Source organism: Symphodus melops, assembly GCF_947650265.1.
Source record: "Symphodus melops genome assembly, chromosome: 5".
Lineage (NCBI taxonomy): Eukaryota > Metazoa > Chordata > Actinopteri > Labriformes > Labridae > Symphodus > Symphodus melops.
This window is the reverse complement of record NC_136695.1, coordinates 14,777,056-14,799,011: the sequence shown is the minus strand read 5'-3', so window position 1 is coordinate 14,799,011 and position 21,956 is coordinate 14,777,056. Positions and strand designations below refer to the sequence as shown.

Here is a 21,956-nt window from a genome sequence, read left to right as displayed (position 1 = left end):
CTGGGATAAATGATTTGAAAAGTTCACAAATAAAGAGAGTAACCCCTATAGATATGTGGATTCTCTTTGATTTGAATCTCATCCAAAGGTTGCCATGGATTTGAGATTAAAGTTTGAACGGGCTCGTTTAGAAGATAGCAAAATTTACGATGAACAGCGGGCAATTTCTTTCCCTAAACATATCAACAGAGTAATCCATTTGATTCAAAATAACACTTGTGTTTTCTTCCATTAACTTTCTCATAAAATAAAACATGTTTGTTGATCCATTTGAATACATTCTATGAAATGTTTTATTTTCATGATGCTCAATGTACTCCACCAAAACAGTCAGCACTATATGACAAAACTATTTAATACAAAGAAAAATCCCCTTAAAAACCACCTGCAGGAGAGCAGATGGCCAAAAAGATCGCACACCATGTACAAAGATTATAGTCCTCCAAGCAGACGGCCTGGGTTTGAGTCTGGCCTGTGGCTCCTTTTCCCTCATGTCATTCCTCAATCTATACCTGGTTTCCTCCTCCATCCACTGTCCTATCCAATAAAAGGCAAAAAGTCCAAACGTAAATCTTTCAAAAACTGCAAGTAAAACCTTTCTCCTTCCTAGTTAATTGGGACCTTCATCCCTAGAAAAGACGACTTCGAGAAAACAGACATTTTCTATACATTAAAATATATAATTGAATAGATATTTTCAAGTTCAGTGACAGGTTAAAAAAAGATTTTGAATTGTTTAAACTAGAAGCACTTTGATTGCAATTCTATGCACACACATTCATATTTACATAATTTGGTTATTAGTCAGTCATTCCCTTCTCTTTTTCAGTTACCTACACGCTGCAACCTATCTGCCTGTCGCTCTCTTCAGCATGGAGGACCTGTATGCTCTAACTAGACCAACACAGATCTGACAAGGTTGTGTGCACCTGTCATGTCCCGCTCTCCTATAACTTTAACATGTTCATGTCTGGGCCTGGCAGGTCATTAGAATAAATGAGGTGGGCTTAGTGGACAGCCATGCCTCGTTCCTCTCCCCTAATGGGAGCGGAAAAATCTGCAAACCAGTACCTTACATTGACTGATGCTGAAGGCTCAAGAAACTAGTTAAAGTGGACAATTAGAATTGCCGGGGGGTTGGGGGTATATCTCTCCCTGCCCAGTCACATGAAATGTCCCTTGTTATTTTAATAATTCAGACAGTGGCTAATTTTCTACAGCTCGACTGTGTCAAGGTAATGTGCAGCTCACATGTCCTAGATGTGTCACTTTGAACTTAGTCACTACAGCTTTGAAAGTAATGCAGACAGGTTCCAAGCAGGGGAGCGGTGTGGACTTTCAATTAAATCAAGAATGGAGGACGAGAGCGAAGAGGGAGAAATGCAGAGGAAGGGCTAAAAAAAATAAAAAATACAACTTGCATTGTGCACCGTGTACATTTGCTTTGTCTCTTTTTCTTGACGTGAAAGCAACTGTATGCTCAGCACCACCCTCCACCAAAAGATACATCATTGAACGCGTATACGGCATAACTTGTATGAAATGTTCTCCCCTCCTGGGCCATATCCTGCCCTCAGTGCTTACACAGTTCAACAACAGACCTACACACATACCTTGATGCTCGAGTCTAAGGCTGTTAGACCTTCCACTCACATCTGAAGTGGCTTAGCACAAGTGCAAATCTTTCCAAACCAGACCCTGAGGACTCTATTTCATACTCGCAGCCGTGCTCTGCCTCTTCCTCTCCAATATGCCTGACCCAGACATCTGCGCTTCTTTCATCCACATTCCCATGGAAACTCATTTAGCCTAGCTAGAGGGAGAAGGCAGCCCTGGGTTCAATTGGCTGGATTTACACTTGAGATATTATTCATTACATTAGCTGCCATACTGATCTCTTGCTCGGTTGTTCTCTCTCTCTCTCTCTCTCTCGCTCTCTCTCTCTCTCTCTCTCGCTCTCTCTCTCTCTCGCTCTCCCTCACACATTGTCTGCTGCCAGGCTTCTCAATATATTCCCTGTCTTAAAATTCATGGACTTATACTCAATACATACCTACATTTGGTTTTTCTGCTATTGTAACCCAGGCCGTCTCATCGCCACATGGAAATTGCATTCTTGAATGTCAAGAGCAATATTCTCAAGGACAAATTAAAGAGACGGCACAAAGCTGCCGCATGACAAAGTAAACTCGTCTTGGAATTATTTGAACGTGTGCTGATGGTTTTAACAATGTGCAAATACAGAGATGTGTCTTTTGTCTTTAAAAAAACAAATAAATAAAGAAAATAAGAATAATTGAATTGTCGACGCTTGTTAAGACAATTCAACATGGTGTACAGACAATGTAACAGTGAGAGGATTTTTTTATCTTCAAACGTCAGTGTGTGGCTATCAGTACCGTGGAATGTAATGGCTAATTGTCCTTGCTACTGCAGATTTTATGGTCTTTAAGCTTATTATACAACTGCTTGCCAAACCCTTCTTCCTGCAGTGAGCTGATCCATAATGAGTGTGTATGCGTGTGAGCATATCAAAAGAATTACAGGATTGCACTTACTCAAATTTGCACTCAATTCTCATCCACATTTCTTTTGCTCATTCTCCACTAGTTCCATATTTAATTATGTGACCGGTCTGTTGTATAGCAACTGTCAGGAAACAGTATCTGGCAAATGGGTGGACATTAAGCAACTCAAAACAAAGCTATTGTTCAAGCTGTTCATAGCTTTAACTGCAGACAAGTAACATTACAATACATTAAACCTAAGTCTTGGTTTACATATTCATATTTGGATCTGCACATAAAATATACTGCAAGTGAACTGCAATGTTTTTAGACTTTTTGTTTTCTGGTCAGCCTTATTTGTATCTGTGTTAAATCTGTGTTTGTATTTCTGTGTATGTCTTTGCTGTGTGCAGTATACGTACTGTTTTTATCTGTGCTTGATGTCATATTCATACAGTATCTCACATGCACACAGGTATATCTTTGCCTATGTGTGCTCCTACATCCACATATACTGTGTGCGCACATGCCTCTTTGTCACAGAGAGAAGGGGGTGTATCCATCTATCTCGGTCCATTTTTTTGGAGATAATGACGGCCATTTCTTCTTCTCAGTGACTGATGACAGGCAGAACTAACCGCTAATGGCATGCCAGTGCTGGAGCGTGCCACTTATGTTATTTTTCCTGACAAGGCTCAGGGGAAGGCTTCATTTTTTTGACATTTGACCATGCAAATTCACTCCTGCTACATTATTCCACATTTACATCCATCTCTCTCACCCCTCCCACCCCCCTCCTCTGTCTCCATCCACCTTAACCAACCCCAACTCCCTCCTGCTCCCCTTTTTTTCCCTTCAGAATCTGCCAGTGGTTGAAGACAGCGAAAGCTGGTGCTAATAAAGTGCCATGAAAAAAGTCACTTAAATAGCAACACAAAAGGAATTCTGAAGAGCCCAACCTTTTCAATTCCATTTCTTTCCATCTAAGACCCTTTTTCAAAGCAAATGAGGCAGTCAAACAGAAAGCTGGTAAATGCAAAGTGATGTGGTAAATATGAGCTGTGCAGAGAGCAGTCAAGGTGAATATGAGCGCCACCAAATTATTCATCAACACAGGAAATTTCAATTTGTGTCTCTGTGTATTGTTCATTTTTTAAGAAAATCTCAGGTTTTAACAAAGCCTTGTGCTGCTGTACATCACAGATGGAACTTGTTATGTTGGAAACCACTCAGATGATTTGCAAGATTTATTATCAAACTTTTAAAAGGAGGTGAATTATGAGGACAGCTTGGTTGAAAAGAGTCACCTTAGGTTAGATTTGAAACAACGTGTGAGAGCAAAAACAAAGAGGCACAAAGTTTAAACTAACGCACACACACAAAGAGTGAAAAGGTTAATAGCTGCTTTGATCAGGACAGATTGATGTTCTAGAGCCAGCCATCAGATTTGTATTGTGAAGCCAAAGATTGTTTTATGACACCGGTTTTTTTTATTTGTTTTATTTCAGATCTAATCGCTTAAGTTTTTTGTCCTTGAAAATCACTTATCCACCCTGTTATAGGAGCTGATTGTTCTCCTCACATGTTCAAACTTCAGATAGTATAGTCAAGAATCAATATTCCAAACTCCTTATTTACAAAAAAAAAAACCCAGATATGTCTGCGTCCTTCATTGCTATATTTTCCGGTGAATAAAATAGAAGACTGCACTCTTATTAAGGCAACAGCTTTATCTTCCCATGATTTGAGAAGCCATCTTCTCCATGGGTGAAATTGTTTTTGTGTGAGTGTGTGCGTGTTTTATTGTCTATACGTGCATATATGTTTGCATTTATGCATGCAGTCTGAAATTGCGTTTGTTTGTGCTGTCCCATCTAAGACATAAATCTCGATGTGTGGGTGTGTGTGTGTGTGTCTGTGTGTGTGTGTGTGTGTAGGTGTGTGTGTGTGTGTGTGTGTGTGTGTGTGTGTGTGTGTGTGTGTGTGTGTGTAAGACAGTAAAAGAAGCAGGGGGTTGATGGGTCTTGGTGGGTCAGCACACCTGCTGCGGCTACAAGCACTCTGGGACAGCTAATGTTCTCGGAGCTGACAGGAATCTCCCCCTCCACCACTCCGACGCCGGGCCCCCTTCCTTCTCCTTCCCCCTCTAGTTTGAGCTTGGATAGATTGCCCTTGTAACGGGGGGCTAATAATGTGCCACAGAAGGCTTTTTAATGGGGGGAACTTTGATAGGTTTTCAGGACGCTGAAAAAGCCACACAAGAAGAAGACATATGCATGGCATGCACATGAAGACAAGAGTGGACACACACACATTGATGCACGAATGCATGCTTGTGAACTCACTAACTTGAACGTCCATATACACATCCGCAGACACACACACTACCTGTCGGCTTGTTTTACCACATTATTATGGCTGGCAGGGGGTCTCTGGCCCTCTGCTGTTCTCCAAATGCAGCCTGTAATGTGTCAAGAGAGAGAAAATGAGGAAGGAGGGAACAGAGGGAGGAAAAGAAAGAAGAGGAGGAGGGGGAGGGAGACTGCCAGCTGACAATGAAATAAAGCCCATTAGAGAGAAGTGAAAGAACGCAGAGAAGGAAGTGACAGCAGGCCTGTTACACTCAGAGCTTTACTGTCTTTAACTACTGTCAGCCCCACTGTGTGACAGCAGCTGCCATCCCTCACACACACACACAAAGTGTAAAGGCAGGCATATACACATGCACAACATAAGCATTCACACAACAGAAGGCTTGCAATCATACATTTTCTTCTTGTAATCATCCATATACAGAAATGTGCGAATACAAACACAAACATATATAGTAACTGAATGCCTGAAACAGAGCTGTCATGAAATGTACAAAGTCACAATCACGGAAGATAGTTTTGTTTGTGTGTGAGGGTTTTTTTTGGGGGGGGAGGGTTTGCAAATTTTGAATTATATTTGTCTACTGAAAAAAAACAATTATTTCTGACATTGTTGACATAATAATATTTAAAGACAAAATTAAAGACTTCTACTTCCACTTTGTCATCTTGTCTTACAATATAGAACTTAAAAGAAAAATAAATCACAATTACCATTATTATTGCACAAATACAGAAAAGTATAAATCTTGGTTTTGTACGTATTTAGAGTACACAAGGCCTCTGAAAAATACCATATTCACCTTTCAGTAAATATATGAACAGCCAGTTGTGTATCATTGGCATAGGTGCTTCAAAATGTAGCTTCACAGGAAGTGACATCATTCAAGAATGGCCTTGGCTGCAGTTAGTAGCTGAGAAGCTCAATATGCTTGAGGATGATGACATTGGATTGGCCGATGGTGTGTTTGACATGGCTCAGATTGTTCTCCATTGCCACACATTCACCTCAACATAGTCGCCCAATGCCCTGAGGGCTTGGAGGTTTTGAGAGCCCCCATCACACAGGGAAAAGATGTGGAAAGAAACGTGTTTTCACTTGTTTACAAATAAAATGTATAAAATATTAAAGGTTATAAGACCCATTGTTTCGTGATAGTATCATGTGTCACCTGCTATAAGAGATTAATCCCTCTCTTCCTGCACTAAACAAAAGGGCTTGAGTTCCCAAGGAAGTGGCATAACCAGACAACAAAACTAGCACAAGTTTAACGTGGGTGGTTTCTTTTCCAATGGAGTATATCATTTTCTTAATTCGTGTTATTTCAGTTGAATAAATACTGATCGTTTCTGTTTAACAATCTGTCTTTTGGAAACAGTCTGCAATCAGTAGGTGTCTCCCTTTTTACCTTTTTGTCCAAGAGGCCATTGAAATAGGTGATCTGATAGGTGAGGCCAATCCTTTGCAAATGAAACGGATTTTATGTAAAAGCAGATTTCACTAATGTTCCAGGCACTGTGGTCATCATTCAAATGCACGTTTTGAATTGACATGACGCTGACCTGTCAGGAAAAATGGACTTCTAAATGATATGGGCCGAAGACTTGTAAAGCCAGGTCTCACTAATATTCTAAAATATTTATGTGTATTCCATCAATGCATGAGTGAGGGGTATTCTAATAGATACTCAATTATTCATATACATAAATAAAACCTGCTTACCTAGATTAGGGTGAAAAACCCAACTCTGGTGGTTTATGAGGACAGGCTGATAATGTATGTATGCAAAGGTTTCTGATGCTCTGCTGTACCTGCTGCATTAACTTCAGCCCACAGTTTGAGAGAAAACGCTGTGTCAAAAGTATAGCAATTAGATAAATGCTCATTGCATATTCAGAGAACACCATGTCTAAGACCTTTTTGCAAAAGGCAAGCCACCTCATATACGTACAGTATGTACAGTAAATGTATGGTGAAGGCCAGTTTGTTCGACTGTCACACCAATAAATCTGAAGTTTGATGGAAAAAAAAAAGTGCTTTCAGTTTCAGTGGCAGCAGCAGATTCATGGAGGGAAGTTTATATCCTTCAGAAAGCCATGCATATTGATGCGATAATATTGAAATGCAGCATGCATTTAGACATTTCACCTAAGCCCCGAAAGCGCTTTAGTGAACTTAAATGTTACTAAGATTACAGCAAATTGTACGTCATGTTTTCATAAAGTATCATTCATTCATTTTGACAGTACTGTTGTACTTTCTAATTTACTTCTGTGTATTATTTTACTTTTATCTACAATAAAAATAAATTACATCTGTCATAAAACGTACTCATATCCACAGCTACATTTAATCACATATGTTTCCTTTAGTTTGTTTTATTAGTTTAGTTGTCAGGGACTATGTACAAAAATAACGTTGATTTTACGGAGGAAAGATGCTTCCTACCAGATTATAGCAGTTTTCCAATTTCCATCTGCAATCATCAGGCAAGTCAATACAGTAAAACATGTCAATTCATATCATAACACAATACACATGCTAAGACCTAAGACTCCACACATGATCGTACCAAAATGATGTTAGCATCATCAGAGTTAAAATACTGAATACGATACATTTAAATGTTCTAATATCTCATTTATACTCAGGTCTATATTAAATACGCACACAGTAAAATATACTCACATCCACTTTAAAAATCCTCTTGTAGAAAATGAACAGCATTAAGAATGAGAACTTCAAAATGTAGATCTTTAATAACGTGTCATCATATATACCGTAAATTCCGGACTATAAGCCGCTACTTTTTTCTCACACTTCGAGCACTGCGGCTTCTACTCCGGTGCGGCTAATGCATGGATTTTTTATGGGGGACAATGAGCTTCTGCCGCAAAAACATTTGACTTCGTCACGTCGGATCTTAATATCAGTCATTTTGCGCTTCATGCACGCACCCTCATCATGGAAAACACACGGAGAAATGCATATGATGTAGCTTTCAAGTTAAAGGCGATCGACCTGGCTGTCAAAGAAGCTAACAGAGCTGCTGCACGTTAAGATGACACTGACAGCGACAACAGAGACTGAGGAAGTGAGTAATGAAGTCATTCTGAGGCAGTGAATGGATGGACTTTTTCTTGTGAAATATATTACGGTCATCTTTTTCATCAGCCGTGTTACAGACACCGTCGGCTAGGCTTCGTATTGTAACGGTTCATGTTGTAAAGTCAGTAGTTGATAATGTGTTCATAATTCCGATTATGTGGAGAGTCAGTGAATCCACCAGCGAGAACGTGTTGAGTGGCTGTATGAGAGAACGCTGGGGGAGAGAGTTGGATTGTTACGGCAAGTTATGGTTTTGTTCTCCGCTGTAAACGGCGTGGTCACGGCCGACAGTGATCGGGTTATTAAAAGTTATTATTTGAACGCTCTCGTCGTCCTTTAACGTCCGTACGGACGCTACAGTATTTGCGGATGTTACCGGTAGCCTACGTCTGTGTAAATAGCTCTTGTAATAGCGTGGACACCTGCGGCTTATAATCAAGTGCGGCTTATATATGTACAAATACATTAATTTACTTATTTTTAGCCGGTGCGGCTTATATCCAGGTGCGCTCAATAGTACGGAATTTACGGTATATAGAAAAATGTGGTCATGCCACAATTAAAATGTTCTCCTACATTAAGCCTATGTACTCATACAGTAGAGACGGTAAGACAGTTATATCTACACTAAACACTTATAAATGTAGTTCAATGTATTCATTTACTCAGTAAGCTGTTCTATGACCTGCAGTAAAATGCTTCAATATAAACAAAGAAATAATATTAACTGTAAAAAGCAGCCTACATAAGCTTTTGTTATTGGTAATTCTAACTGATATAAATATATTCAGTCAGATGCACTCATAAACCTCAAACAAAGTCTTTATACAGTGAACATAAGACAAGGGATTATACATAAGGAAATGAGTGCACTCTCTACATTCAATCATGCCTCACAGAAGTGACTTTCCTTTTTTCACCATGAGGTTGTTGTTGTTTTTTTTCTTCTCAACTGACATGTCGTCTTTGTTTTATCCTCCAGATCTGTTGGACCACTTGTGAGAGAGAATTAACTGCTAATCATTTTTCAGTAGCAAGGCTGTTAATATTTAATTGAATAACCAAACAGACACAAACAACTTAATGGGGAGTGTTATAATAATGTTTTGCATCTTGGCTTACTTAAAATTCTGTCATGAAAAATGTAATTATTGTTGACTAAATTAATCACATTATAATTAAGCTGAGGCAGAACACAAGAGTAGCAAAGTAGGTTCAACATTTAACACTTTTCTTGAAGTTATAACTCAAACTTGTTCCTGGATGAACAGTTGACGAGTAAAGATCAGGGTCCATGTTGAATTTCTGTAGAGTATTTGAAAGTTACGTGTGCCACTGTTAAAGCTTGCTTGATTTGCTGCAAAAAGAGCATCTTTGTGATACTTAACATATACTACAGTAAGAGATTCCCCCTCACTCTCTCTCACTAGGACTTTGGCTAAAAGTAAGCCTTGTATATCTTAGTCCCGAATTACTTGTTTATATTTTCTAATTAATTGTTAATATTTAATGTTTTCATTGTACAGAGAGAGCACAGTGTACCGAGGTTAAATTCCTTGTGTGTTCAACATACCTGGCCAATAAAGCTGATTCTGAAACTCTTTCAAACCCGGTTATATTTAACTTCTCCCTGACTTTTTCCTGTAAATATCTTGATCATGAATCAACGCGTTTTATCTGCGTCTGACCAGTTTTGACATTGGCTCAACATCAATCAATCATCAATGAAAACTACTCAAAAAAGTGATTGTGTTCACATTGTTCAACACAGTGGAGATGACTACTTCACTTGGTTCTCTGAGCTTTTGTTTTTGGTCACAGAGCATTTTTATTATAATTTCAAGGTTGAATAACATTAAACATGTTTCCAATCTGTTCATACTGTCGCAATTTTACCATACCGAGGTGTAAATACAACACATGCAGAAAAGCATAAGACCAAACTCATGTACTAATGGAGGACATATTGTTATCCGAACTATTCTTTCCTTTACAAAAGCAGCTTTGTAATGATGCAGTTGATTCAAAGTGGACGCTGTAATAATCTGTGATTACTTGCAGATAAAAAGCAGGTTGGTTTAATAGAACAGACTGTGACTGCTTAAAGACTTCCAATGAGGCATGCACAGTACGCCTGTGGAGAATCTGAGAGAAAGAATCCACAGATAATGACATCCTTAGCTGCTGTTAGGAACACAACAGCGTGTGTATGTCTGTGTATAATGACCCCAAATTGTGTAATTAATTATGAACATGTCTGAGTAGAGGAGAGACTTCAATAAAGGCTTGGGATTCATTCAGAATGAAGGGGAGAGCGATAAGATTGTTCTGTCTTTTATGTGGTTTCTATCTTAATAAAGAAGCAGCAGGGTGAGAGATGAGTCTGCTGTGCCCTCCTGTGGCCACAGCTGTGAAATATCTCCTGTCCTACTTCTCTGTCAGCGCCTAATTGGAGTCACTCTGGATTCTATTGTCAAATAATAGGGCTGAATCATGAATCAGGAAGTTATAGAAATTAGAGGGATACTAATTCATATAGGACAAATTAGTAAAGTAGGCTGAGTAAGAGAACTTCCAAAGTGGTGAACGTTCAAAATATATCCGAAATTTATGTTTAAAATGTGATGGCAAGAAAAGAATGAAACTACAGTACTGTTTAGGCTTTACATCAAGGCCATGATGGCCGCTACCATATTAAAGAAGATTCTATTCATTTATTTATTTTTGCTGAAATCTATCACATAACTATTATTAATAATTACTGTATCAGTAGTGGTGCTGGATCCCAAATGAAATAAAAACTCTTGGTGTATTGTTGAATAAACAAAAGCAGAATAAAGAAAGGTTGTTAAATCAGTGGTCCTTAGACGTACACTGGCCAATATCAAATGTTTTTTAAATAGCTGCTTGCTGTACGACCTGTACATTTTAAGGAATGCTAAATCATGTTCATCTCATCCATTAGGAACAAAAAACCGTTTCATTTTCAGTGTTTTGCCGCTGATTTAGGCACTGCAAGCCAGTGAACAGTAAGTACACAAGCCAGCCACAAACACGGTTTTCGTATTTGGGAAACAAACAACCATCAATCCCGTTTGTCAGACAGTCTACCAACAAGCCACCCAGACAGGCGTCTGAGCAGTCAGTCAGAGTGACAGTCAGTCCACCAACAAGTCCATCAGACACTAAGCTTATCCTTAGGGCAGTCAACAAACCAGTCAGCCCTCCATCAGTTACCAAGTCAACATGCCAACACGTCTATCAGCCGTTTAATTTACCCGCTCACAAAACAGTCCAAACTTCACATAACCAGTCCGTCAGCCAGACAAGAAAACAGTTAACCTCTGCCGATGAGTCAACCGCTCTGTCAGTTTAACCAGCACCCTACCTGTCAGTGTAGCACAGTGTATATTTAGGAAGGCTGCACAGCACACATGACCTTTCTCACTTCTGCTGGAGAGGAGACGAATCATTAATATCACGATTGCAACCCCAAGGCAGAGACACAAGCTAGGGATAAATAAATAAAGCTGAGCTATTTAAGGATGGCTTGGTTGCACAAACATATGTGCAGTCACAATATGCACAAGGACATGGAAAAACACACATACACACAGTATGGGAGCTGACATGTGCCCATCTCTTCTGTTCTGCCCTTGGAGAATCTAAATGCTAAATGTATGTGCATATTTTTTCATAGCTAGAGACATATTAGAATTTTTCCAGCGACCCCCACTTTCTCCATCCCCATTCGCCGTTTCCCATACGGAGGACATGAAAGAGTCTGAAGCGCATAATGCTGCAGGAATTAAGGGATTCCTTGGTGGCCCTGAGTACCAGGGGCCATCGTAATGACGAGGAGGCTTAAGCGCTTTGTATCCTCCCTTTTACCCTGCTCTGTCTCTGCCTTTCAAGAAGATTCCATTTTTCATATTTTTAAGGGCATGTGCCTGCGTCATTAAAAATTCATCACGAGGTAAAGTAATGATCGTGTGTTTGTTATTGAAAGAAGCACATATATTAGAACACAGAGGAGGAGATTTGTTGAAAATATTTTCCATATTTTTTCCTTTTTCTTTATAATAAATTGGCTATCATATGCACAAAGGGCCGACTGCCAAAAAGACACCATTTCTGCAGATTCCCCTGTGGGTTTACAGCAGATGAGCTCACTCATCTCTTTTATCTCTTCTTCTCCAATGATAGCTATTGATCCGGGTCAGAGGGAGCAGAGGGAAATTGATTGAGAAACTCTAGCATGGTGAAAGAGGAAGGATTCCCAGCAGACCTTCTCGTTGGTGTTGTATGCTGCGTATGGATCTTTGTCTCCATCAGGGGCCACTTACCATCTCACCACCACTGTCAAACATTATAACTTAGACAGACAGATGCCCTCTTCCATGTATAGTTATCCAAAGAGAAAACTTACATTCTCCAAAGAGGTGACGACAATATAAGACTTTCTTTTTTTGTTTCTGACAGGATATATCTTTCTACTAAGGAAGGAATCAGAAATGGATCGATGACAAAGAAATGTGTTGTGACAAATATTAATTGAATTAGCAATACATGTTTTTCTTGCTATACACCATATGAAAAATGCTGACAACATGTCTGCATTTATTATTAAGTCTCCAGTCATATTTCTACTATCAAGCTGAGAATTCATTGACAGCAAAGATCCACTAGAGGGGGGAATTGGACCTCTGTTGGAAAAATGAATCTCAGACTTTGCATTAATTAATTAATGTTTGCATTAGATAAATGATTGATGATGTTTTGACTTTTGTGTCTTTCACTTGACTTCAGACTCTTTTTATAATACATATGTACATTGATTTCTTATTGCCTACCTTTCTTTGTACTTTAAATTCCTGTTTAAACACATTTACTACCTTTCCACGTTTCATCCATAGAGCTTGATGAGATGTGTCAGTTAATTCCACCTGTGATGTATTTAAGGCTTTTTGCCCAAAGGCTATTACTCTCCGCTTAACATGAGTCACATTTTTATTATTTTCCTTTAAAAGGATCTTTACCTATAGTGGGACTTAATAAGTTTGATTTAGTTTCTAAAGTTTGCCTGTACTGGTTCTTCTCGAGAAAACTGCACTTTTGTGAACATATAAATCACAGAGAAACAAAGTTATACTTCTAAAGAAGACGAAAACTAAACATTTGATGAATTGAAGACCTTGATCATCACACTATGGATGGGGTCCTTTACCTATGAACATTTATTAATATTTTTATTCATCCTTACCCTTTCCTCCGCCTGTTATGCTCGGCCACTACCCCTCTTGTGGAAATAAAAATTAAAAAAAATACTTACTAAAAACAGGTGGAATTGCCCCTTTTTTTCGGTGGAGTCAAATAAAGAAGATTCAGAAGCCTTAAAGTACAGGTAATCCTCTTGCATCTGATAAATAGTGTTATCTTTTGGAGAGATTTTTCAATTGAGCAAATATAAAGTAAACCATAGCTCAAATCTTTGCTGTGGGACAGTTCCCGAGGAACCCACAAAATTATAACCTTAATCTGGCCATTAGTAATGCTGAGACCTGTAAACTCAGTATATAATGACAGGTCAGATTGTTTAAGTTAGTTTTGTTGTGTTTTGAGGAGAAAAGTGAACCTCTGTCCAAGTGTCACATTCAGGCAACACTTGTCTTGATCAAAGCTTGCAACCGACTGACCCAGATTGATCCGACACACATGCAACCGCACACACTTTGACAGTGCGTAAACATGAGTACAGTACACACTCTTGTACACACACACACATACTGCAGAGGTGGACTTTCAAACAAGCTCAACAAAGTGCATGCACAGAGACAAAAAATTGTGACTGACAAACACTGACTGTACAGTATAGGCCACACACATTAATGCACACAGTCCCACACAGAGCAGCAGAGGAATACCTTTTGAGGGAGAATGAGGGAAGCCTCAGGGAAGAGTGTTAATCCCCTTTGTTGTTATCGATGTTAATTGAAAGAATGAGCTCTATAATGCCGTCCCCTGCTGAGCGATTATAGCCAGAACGGGGCCCGGCACGTTTCAACAACACTTCCAGGAAAGACTAATTTATAGTCATTCTCTGAACTATTTCTTTCAATAAGGTGGCAAACCCCTCACTTCTGGTGTTGTTTACATGAAGACAGTGATCTGCTCAGCTGTGGGTGTTTTTGTCATTTGAGAAACGAGAGATGAGAGGAGAGGAAACATAGCAACTCACCTTTCTTTGGGATTGACCTATACTTTCCTCAGCTTCAGGGTCAAGCAGAGTTCAGTGACTGTTCAAAGAGAGTGTCAGGTGACCTCTGAAGTCGTCCAAGGTCTCTGTCATTTGCATTGTCTCTATCCCCCTTTAAAGTCTTTTGGGGAGTGTGACCGTAACTTTACTACAGGCAATGTTCACATCACCAAGGGCTCACGGTTCGCTTTAAGATCAAGAGTTTTGATTGGTCAAATTTGATCATGCCCAAGATAGCTGCACTAATTTGTCAACTTTTCTTTCATACATGTCTAGTGAAAGAAAATATTTTATTGTACTTTTTTTTTCTTTTTTGAATGCAGCCATTTAATTTAAGTCCTGTAAAGTAAGACTGAAACTGAAAGAAACATTTATTGAAATGTTTTATACTCGTTACTTAAAAGCGGTTATCTCATTTCAAGCACAATCTTTCTTTCTTAGTGTGCAAATAATTGACAAAAACAGTTTAAAATATGATGATGATGATAATAATAATAATAATAATAATTCATATTTAGGTGGCCCTTTACAAAACAAGTAAAAAATATTTTTTAAAAATCTTAAATCGATGGATAAATATAATTAACCAAATAGAAATAGGTAAATAAGATCCAAACATTAATTAAACATAATATTAGTAAAAACCTGGTTGAGAATTAGACAACAACACAAGTGTGAGTTTTAAAAATCGGTCTAAAAGAGGACCCTAAGTGTTTGAAGATTTCCTGTCAGGGTGTTTCACTGTTGTTAAGCCCAAACTGCAAAAGTTTGCATTTTTAAATCAAGGAAAAACATCTGAGATGGTGACAGATAGAAATGGAGAGATATTAATCCAAAACTGCAAATGTATGAATACAAATATTTAAAACACTCAAGAAAAGTAAAAGAGTTTCTGTTTTTAAACTAAAGCTTTTGGATTTCATGCTACTTGTATGCAGCAAAGTATTTGAAAGTACTTCTTTACAAGTTTAGCGTGAATAAGAGGTCCTCTGACATGCCACCTGCCTTTTTTACTCTTGTTAACATAAAGGATTATTTCTTTAAATGTGTTTGATAAAAAAAAAGTGTATTCCTGGCATGAGATGATTGACGTTTTAAAGTGTCAGTGCAAATGTCCACATATTTCATACTTTAATGACCTGAGAAAAATTGGCCTGAAATCCGTTCTGAGTCTTATATTTCTGTGGATGAAGCATTATGTGCCTCCACAGGGAGTCTTATGTGACTCCAGGGGGCTCGCAATGTAAGAACAGCCCCTGACCAGCTGTTCACCAGATCTATAGCAGAAATGGGAAGCATCTTCCCTGGCAATTTTCACCTCATGGAGCAGGCATGTGTTGCACGAAGGGAGAACAGCGTAAGGAATTCTCCCCAATCAGCTTTAATGGTTTTGTGGATTTTGTTGGCTTTCTTGGGGTTGTTTTAAATTACCAACACAATAAGTTCCCCTTCCTCTCTATAAATGATCCTGCCCTGCCCTGACCAAACCAATCAAATAAAAAAACAAAAACAAAGCTTAAGTATTCTCAGTTTAACCTAATTTAAGACCTTAAATTACAGAATGATTAATAATTAAAGGCTTTTAAAACCTAAACATTCAAGGAGAATGCAAATTGTAAGTAATTACGCCCTCTGGTGGTCAGAAGTGCACATGACCTCACTAAAGTTATCACATAATAGCACATAAACACATACAAAAATACAGCACAACATGCACACTGTCAATAATTGACCAATGATCATCAGTCAGCAAAAACCGTTGACTTGCCTTCCTTTTTGCTCACATATCAAAACCTCATCCAAACCACATTACCCAGACTGCATTTAAATGTCAAAGTGGAAATGTTTTAGCTGATGAGTTTACACCAAGGGCATGTATCAAGCATTATCAGTGATCTCCAGATTGCGCATGCAAATGATATGCATACACTGTGCACACATGCATAACATCTAAGCAGCTGCCAGTCATTCATCTTGTCAGTCTTTTTAAAGTACAGAAGCTTTAATTAGCCAACAATCATAGAATAATATTTTCTTCTTTGAAAGCTAAATTAGAGCCCCCTCTCTTTGTTTGAGACATTATGAAAAGTGTGTGTGTGTGTGTGTGTGTGTGTGTGTGTGTGTGTGTGTGTGTGTTTGTGTTTGTATAAGTCTGTGCGTGTGTGCATTAAATTGTAAAATCAAGCACATACAAAGAGTATCAGTCTTCAAACATTTGGCGCAGGCCCTAGATATGTTACCGTCTTAATTAGGTTGATTGAAATGCACTCTTGGATTATCACGTAAAGGTTTCCACTCATTAGACAGGGGTTGCTTGTTGCAGAATAAAAATGAATGAATGTGGTTCTTCAATCCTAGTTTTCATTCAGTCTCGCTAAAGCAAAGAGCGAATCTAACTGCAAGAGAACATCCAACAAATACTGTAAACTGGAAGATTTAGCTGACCATTATTTTCATAAAATATTTTGAAGAAATAATTGTCATGACACTGCCCATGTACAGCAAATATAGCTGCTAATGTTGGACTTAAAAGGATAACAAAATGTGCTCACAGTCTTGTTCTAATAGATTTTTTCTTACAGAATCAATACTAGATTCTAAAGATAAAAAGTAAAAACCTTTCGTCATTGCAATAGGGAAGGGACTGAGTTAAAACAGACGTTTAAGATGGTACTTTCTCTCAAGTGCAAAAGGAAAGAGTATTCTTTCCCTGAAACATCTTACTGAGAAGATGTGGATCAGTTGGAAGTAATTGCATCAAGCTGCATACAATGTTAAAAGTCTTTTCAAATTGGAATGAAAGAAAATGCAATGGTATTTTGTAGATAATGTTATTTGTATTGTCTAATATTAGTTGCTGTAGCAGCAAGTCACTAAATTGTGTACAACAAAGTTTGCTTTACGGTGAGGCTAATTTCTATTTGAAAACATTCTACTCCTCGCCTTTAATTTGAAACAGACACTGTTTTCTGTTCCCAGAAAGAAGTAATACAAAACTAAGCAAAGGGTTGTGAATCACATTTAAGGCATCTACATATGATAATGAGCAGATATTAAACACAGAGGGAATGACACAGAAAGTTATGCCTGTTACAGAGCTCTGCTTCAGATAAGGGCCAGCAGGATCTTTCTGCAGTGTAGATAATAAAGGTTCAATTGTATTTCATTTTGCTGTGCTGTATAGCTACTGTTAAATGTCAAACGGATGAAATGACGCAAGCAAAAAAATTAACGCTCCTTAACAATATGGAGGAGATCCAGGATATGCCAAGTTGAAGCTAATGCACAGCAGGTTGGGCTTTAGCCCTCTGTAATATAATGGTATCAGCTGCAGAGCCCACTACAGAGGGAAAGTTTAGCTCAAGATATAAGGTGTTATGTCTGACTGACATTCACGCTTCGAGTTAACAGACAATTGTGCATATTACTGATGGGACAGCGAACAAGCCAGTTCAAAGTGAACGATGGGAGCTGCATGGTTTGAATCCGTGATTCACATAAATCAGAAGTCAAAACAGCACTAAATTTGATGAATCATTAAAGGTGTAAGTGGTAAAATGAATAGCCATTTGGGAGCTGAAAGAGGCGATCTTTTTCGTGAGCTTAAAAAAGAGTCGGCTCTCTTAAACAAACAAACAAACAAAAACAAAAATGCAATTCCCATCACTATTGGCTACTGCATACGCACAATGATAGGAATTAGAACTGATATGTATTTAAAGTAAAAGGCTTAAATGAATATGATAGAAGTAAATTGGTGAAGAATGGAAATGGAACACTTTCAATAGCAGCTTTAAGAAGAATTATGTTGTCAAGTGAGAGTAGTCGTTATGTGACATGTGATCAATGGCAGAGAAAATCCTGACATCTAGCAGCACATTACAAGACTTTGTGTTTTTAGGTAAACATGTTTGTTTAAGAGTCCTAACAGTATATCTTGATAGATCAGATGCAATTCCAGGGTATAAAAAAGCAAGACCGAGGGATGCTGAAATGTCAGACTTTTGAGTGAGAATAGTGGAAAAACAGAGATTTGAAATGTCTGTTCATGCTTTCTGATGAATGAATGATGGGTGGCAGCAGCTTTACCCCGATGTCTTGCTTAAAATTGATATGGGTTCAAGAGCAGGGGTCTGGCTGGTGTCCAAATCTCCCACTGTTTTATAGCAATGAATCATCTCTAAAACATCTGAAATGATCATTGATGTTTCTGAGAAAAATGTTTCTGACACATCGCAAATTAATTTCCGTGCCTGATAAATCAAGTCCAAAGCATCAACAGGAACAAGAGTGGACATGATAAACAAAGGATTGTCTTTGTACAGAGTGCATTTGGTCATCACAACAGTGACCTTACATCAAACCCATCTGGTTCTGTTACATCTCTCAAATAACAAAACAACGTAGATTTTAGACACAGCTGGTGAGAATGTTCACAGAATTTTGTGAGCGATATCAGAAGTGTTAAACACTCTAACCCATTCTTCTGTCACAACATCTGTTTAACTTATCCCCATATCAAATAAATCTACAAGATGGAACAATCTACTTTGTAGACACAACTTCTAAAATTAACATAGAAATGACCGAGAAGGAAAAAAAGGAAAACCATCTGAAATCGACTTAAAATTACTTTCTTGAAAGAAACATTTCAAAATGCTCAACATCATACTCAGAATAGCAATTATTATTTCACCTTGCTTTTTAGCAGTGGAGAAACCAAAGTGGAGTCCTCCAAGCTGGTGGCCCAGATCTGACCTGTGGCACATTATCAGCATGTCAATCCCCATTTTTGCTTTACTTTTTCTATTCTATCCACTCTCCTCTCTAATAAAGGCATAACACATATCTTAAAAAAAAACACAGTCATTTGTAGACAAGGGTTTACAACTTGGAAAACCACTCGACATACTTGGACCATGACAAGCCGTGTCGTGAATGAACCTGCCCACATTGGGACTGAAACTGATTTGTCAGTAATACGGCCACTTTCTCTATCATGCCTCTACTGCAAAGCAGTCAGGGCAGCTGCTACCAAGGGAGGCTGTTTCCAATGAAAGGGATTAGTGAAAACCAGTTGCCAGTGGATAAATGAGAGCCATGGGAGCACAGGGGTCTCCCAGAAACAGTAAAGCACACACATGCATAACTTCACATCGCCTACAATTTACATTGGCACATGTTGGCCAAATGAAACAGAAGCACACACTTGTCCACACGAAGACATATGCAGACAGAGCAAATACTTTTTTTTAATTTTGAGGAATACGCTCACTCCTCATATGGACTTGCTTTATTTTCTTTTCAATTAACAATTTCCGAAAAACAATAGAGAGTGCTATGAAAGAAGGACACTTTCATCTTTGACAGAAAACAGGTGTGGTCATTGTTCTGTTTTTGTTTTAAGAAAATGAATCATAAACATATGATGACAAAAATTGTAATTTCTCAAGGAAGTACTGTTATCTGAATTTAATCAAAGTCATGATACACATGCAGCTGTATGACAACAGATCAGAAAAATGTCCATGACAATGCTGTGCACGTCATTGAAACATTCGTTATCACTCAGTCTTGAAAGAAACAGAATCGCCGGCTCATGATTACTCACAATTAAAAAAAACTGGTCTATATCATGTAGAGATGAAGCACAAGTATAACTGCCTTGTTTGTTTTTGACCAGTTTAGCTAACGGAAATATGATAATGAAAATTAGTCCACAGATGTTTCTGGGGGGGGGACAATGTGATAGTATACCATGAAAAATGGTTTGATGTTTTATGTATGCAGCATGTGGGCCTATATGTGTGCATGTTTAAGGATGGCTGGTGATGGCAGAGAGCAGAAAATTCCACTTATTTGTTGGAACATTTTAGCAACACTGGGGTTTGTCACAGTACAGATGTACTCTCTGTCTTTCTTCCCTTCCTAACTCCTCCTTTTTTCCCAGCCATGTTAAAGGTCTAATTTTTCTCCCCTCTCCCATTGCTGAATCCACAGAGACAGACTATTCATGCCAAGAGACTGACATTTTCAGATAATAGCCTTTAAGTGGTCTAGATGACATAGACAACACGACAACTAGTTTGGGAGAGCCCACAAGAACATACTTTGTGGCTTCACATAAGGACAGGGTTAAAGATTCCGTTTTGGGTGACTGACTGATCGTCTGGGTTTTGTCTGGTTAGACTCTTGATGTTGATGTTTTCATTATGGCCCTTTCAGTAAATGTGTTATTGGATGAGAACAACAATTGTTTTAACCATGACTACAAACAAAAAAAAACCGAAGCACGTAAAAAAACTGAATGTGCAAATTTATTCCACTGAGACTCTTTTAGGTCTGGTTTATATTTACAGCCTTGGTTGACAAACTGTTGGTCGAAATGAAGTGCTGTTGCTAGTTTGATTACTTGCAGTGGCTATAGCTTGTGATGGTCACGATGCTAAGTAAAAAATAAACAGCAGCCAACAAATAAAACCATCTGGCAGAACATTTGAGAAACAAACATCAAGAAGGACTAATTACAGATAGATATGAGAAACAGTCTTCAAAGCACCACCTCAATTCAAATATGAGTGGGAGTGGGAATATAGACAAGTTTAAATAGATAGATCAGCATTGCTTGACAGAAGGATTGTGAAACCAATCGCCAGACCTACTAACACAATGACTGACAACATTGCTTGTTCGCCTGTGTCCATTTGTGAGATTATAGTGTTGTAGCTTGATGTATCAGTTGTACTATGTGGATTTAGTTTGTGGCTGATTTAGTTTGTAGCTGGGTTGCAGGCTTTGAGATAAGACCTCATAGATAGATAGGCCAGGTGGCCATGTAAGAGATAAAGGCAGAATAACAACCAACAGATAAATCAACAGACAATACATTTGGGAAACAGAGCATCAGAATGGCAAATGTATAGATAAACAGACCCATTTACATTGCATGGATTTCATGTAAATAAGAGTGAGAGAAGGCATGGATAGAATGGCATGGCAGCCATGATAGACAGAAAGACAGTGTAGCAGTAATAACCAACAAAACTTCAGAAGCACAAACAGATCAACAGACTCCGACATGAGCGGATAAATACTCAAAGCACAGCTTTCATTGTAAGTTGACAAAATGGAGACAGATGGATCGATAAGAGGCCTGTACTATGACGCGAGTCCAACATACCCAGGGTATTTTTCAATTCACTAACCCAGACAAAAGAGATCTCACTAATCGACCACATGAAACTGGCTATCAATTTAATAAATCAACCTACAGTTCCTGTGAGTGCTTTCATAATGATGCTTGTTTAGCAGTATACTGTATGAGCTTTTCTTTCAACAAACTGATCTCTTACCCTGACCATAACTTGCCCTAGGTGTTCAGCATAAGTTACCATCCATAAGTGATCCAATTTCATAGTACTCACTGTTAACCCTGAAGTTATCTCACTAATCAAATATCAATGCTTCATAGTACAGGCCATCTAACCAAAAATAATAATAATAATAATAATAGTGAGCCAATATTGATGCAATATGGCATAAGAGAGAGAAAACAATCAAGACAAGAGATGGATGACACTTCCCTGAAATAAACAGGAAGTGGCACCAATATTGATCAAAACTTCTTAGACTGGTGCATAAGATAGAGGGGTAGACCCAGATATACTCCACTTATATGAAATGGCTGAGTTTTATGGTGAGAGAAAATAACC

At 38.4% G+C, this 21,956-nt stretch overlaps 1 protein-coding gene across 1 annotated transcript in view; it reads right to left on the bottom strand.

Annotated features, from left to right (window-relative positions):
• Positions 1 to 21,956, bottom strand: part of irx2a (iroquois homeobox 2a) — a 299,071-nt gene that overhangs the window by 276,228 nt on the left and 887 nt on the right. The window lies entirely within an intron of this gene.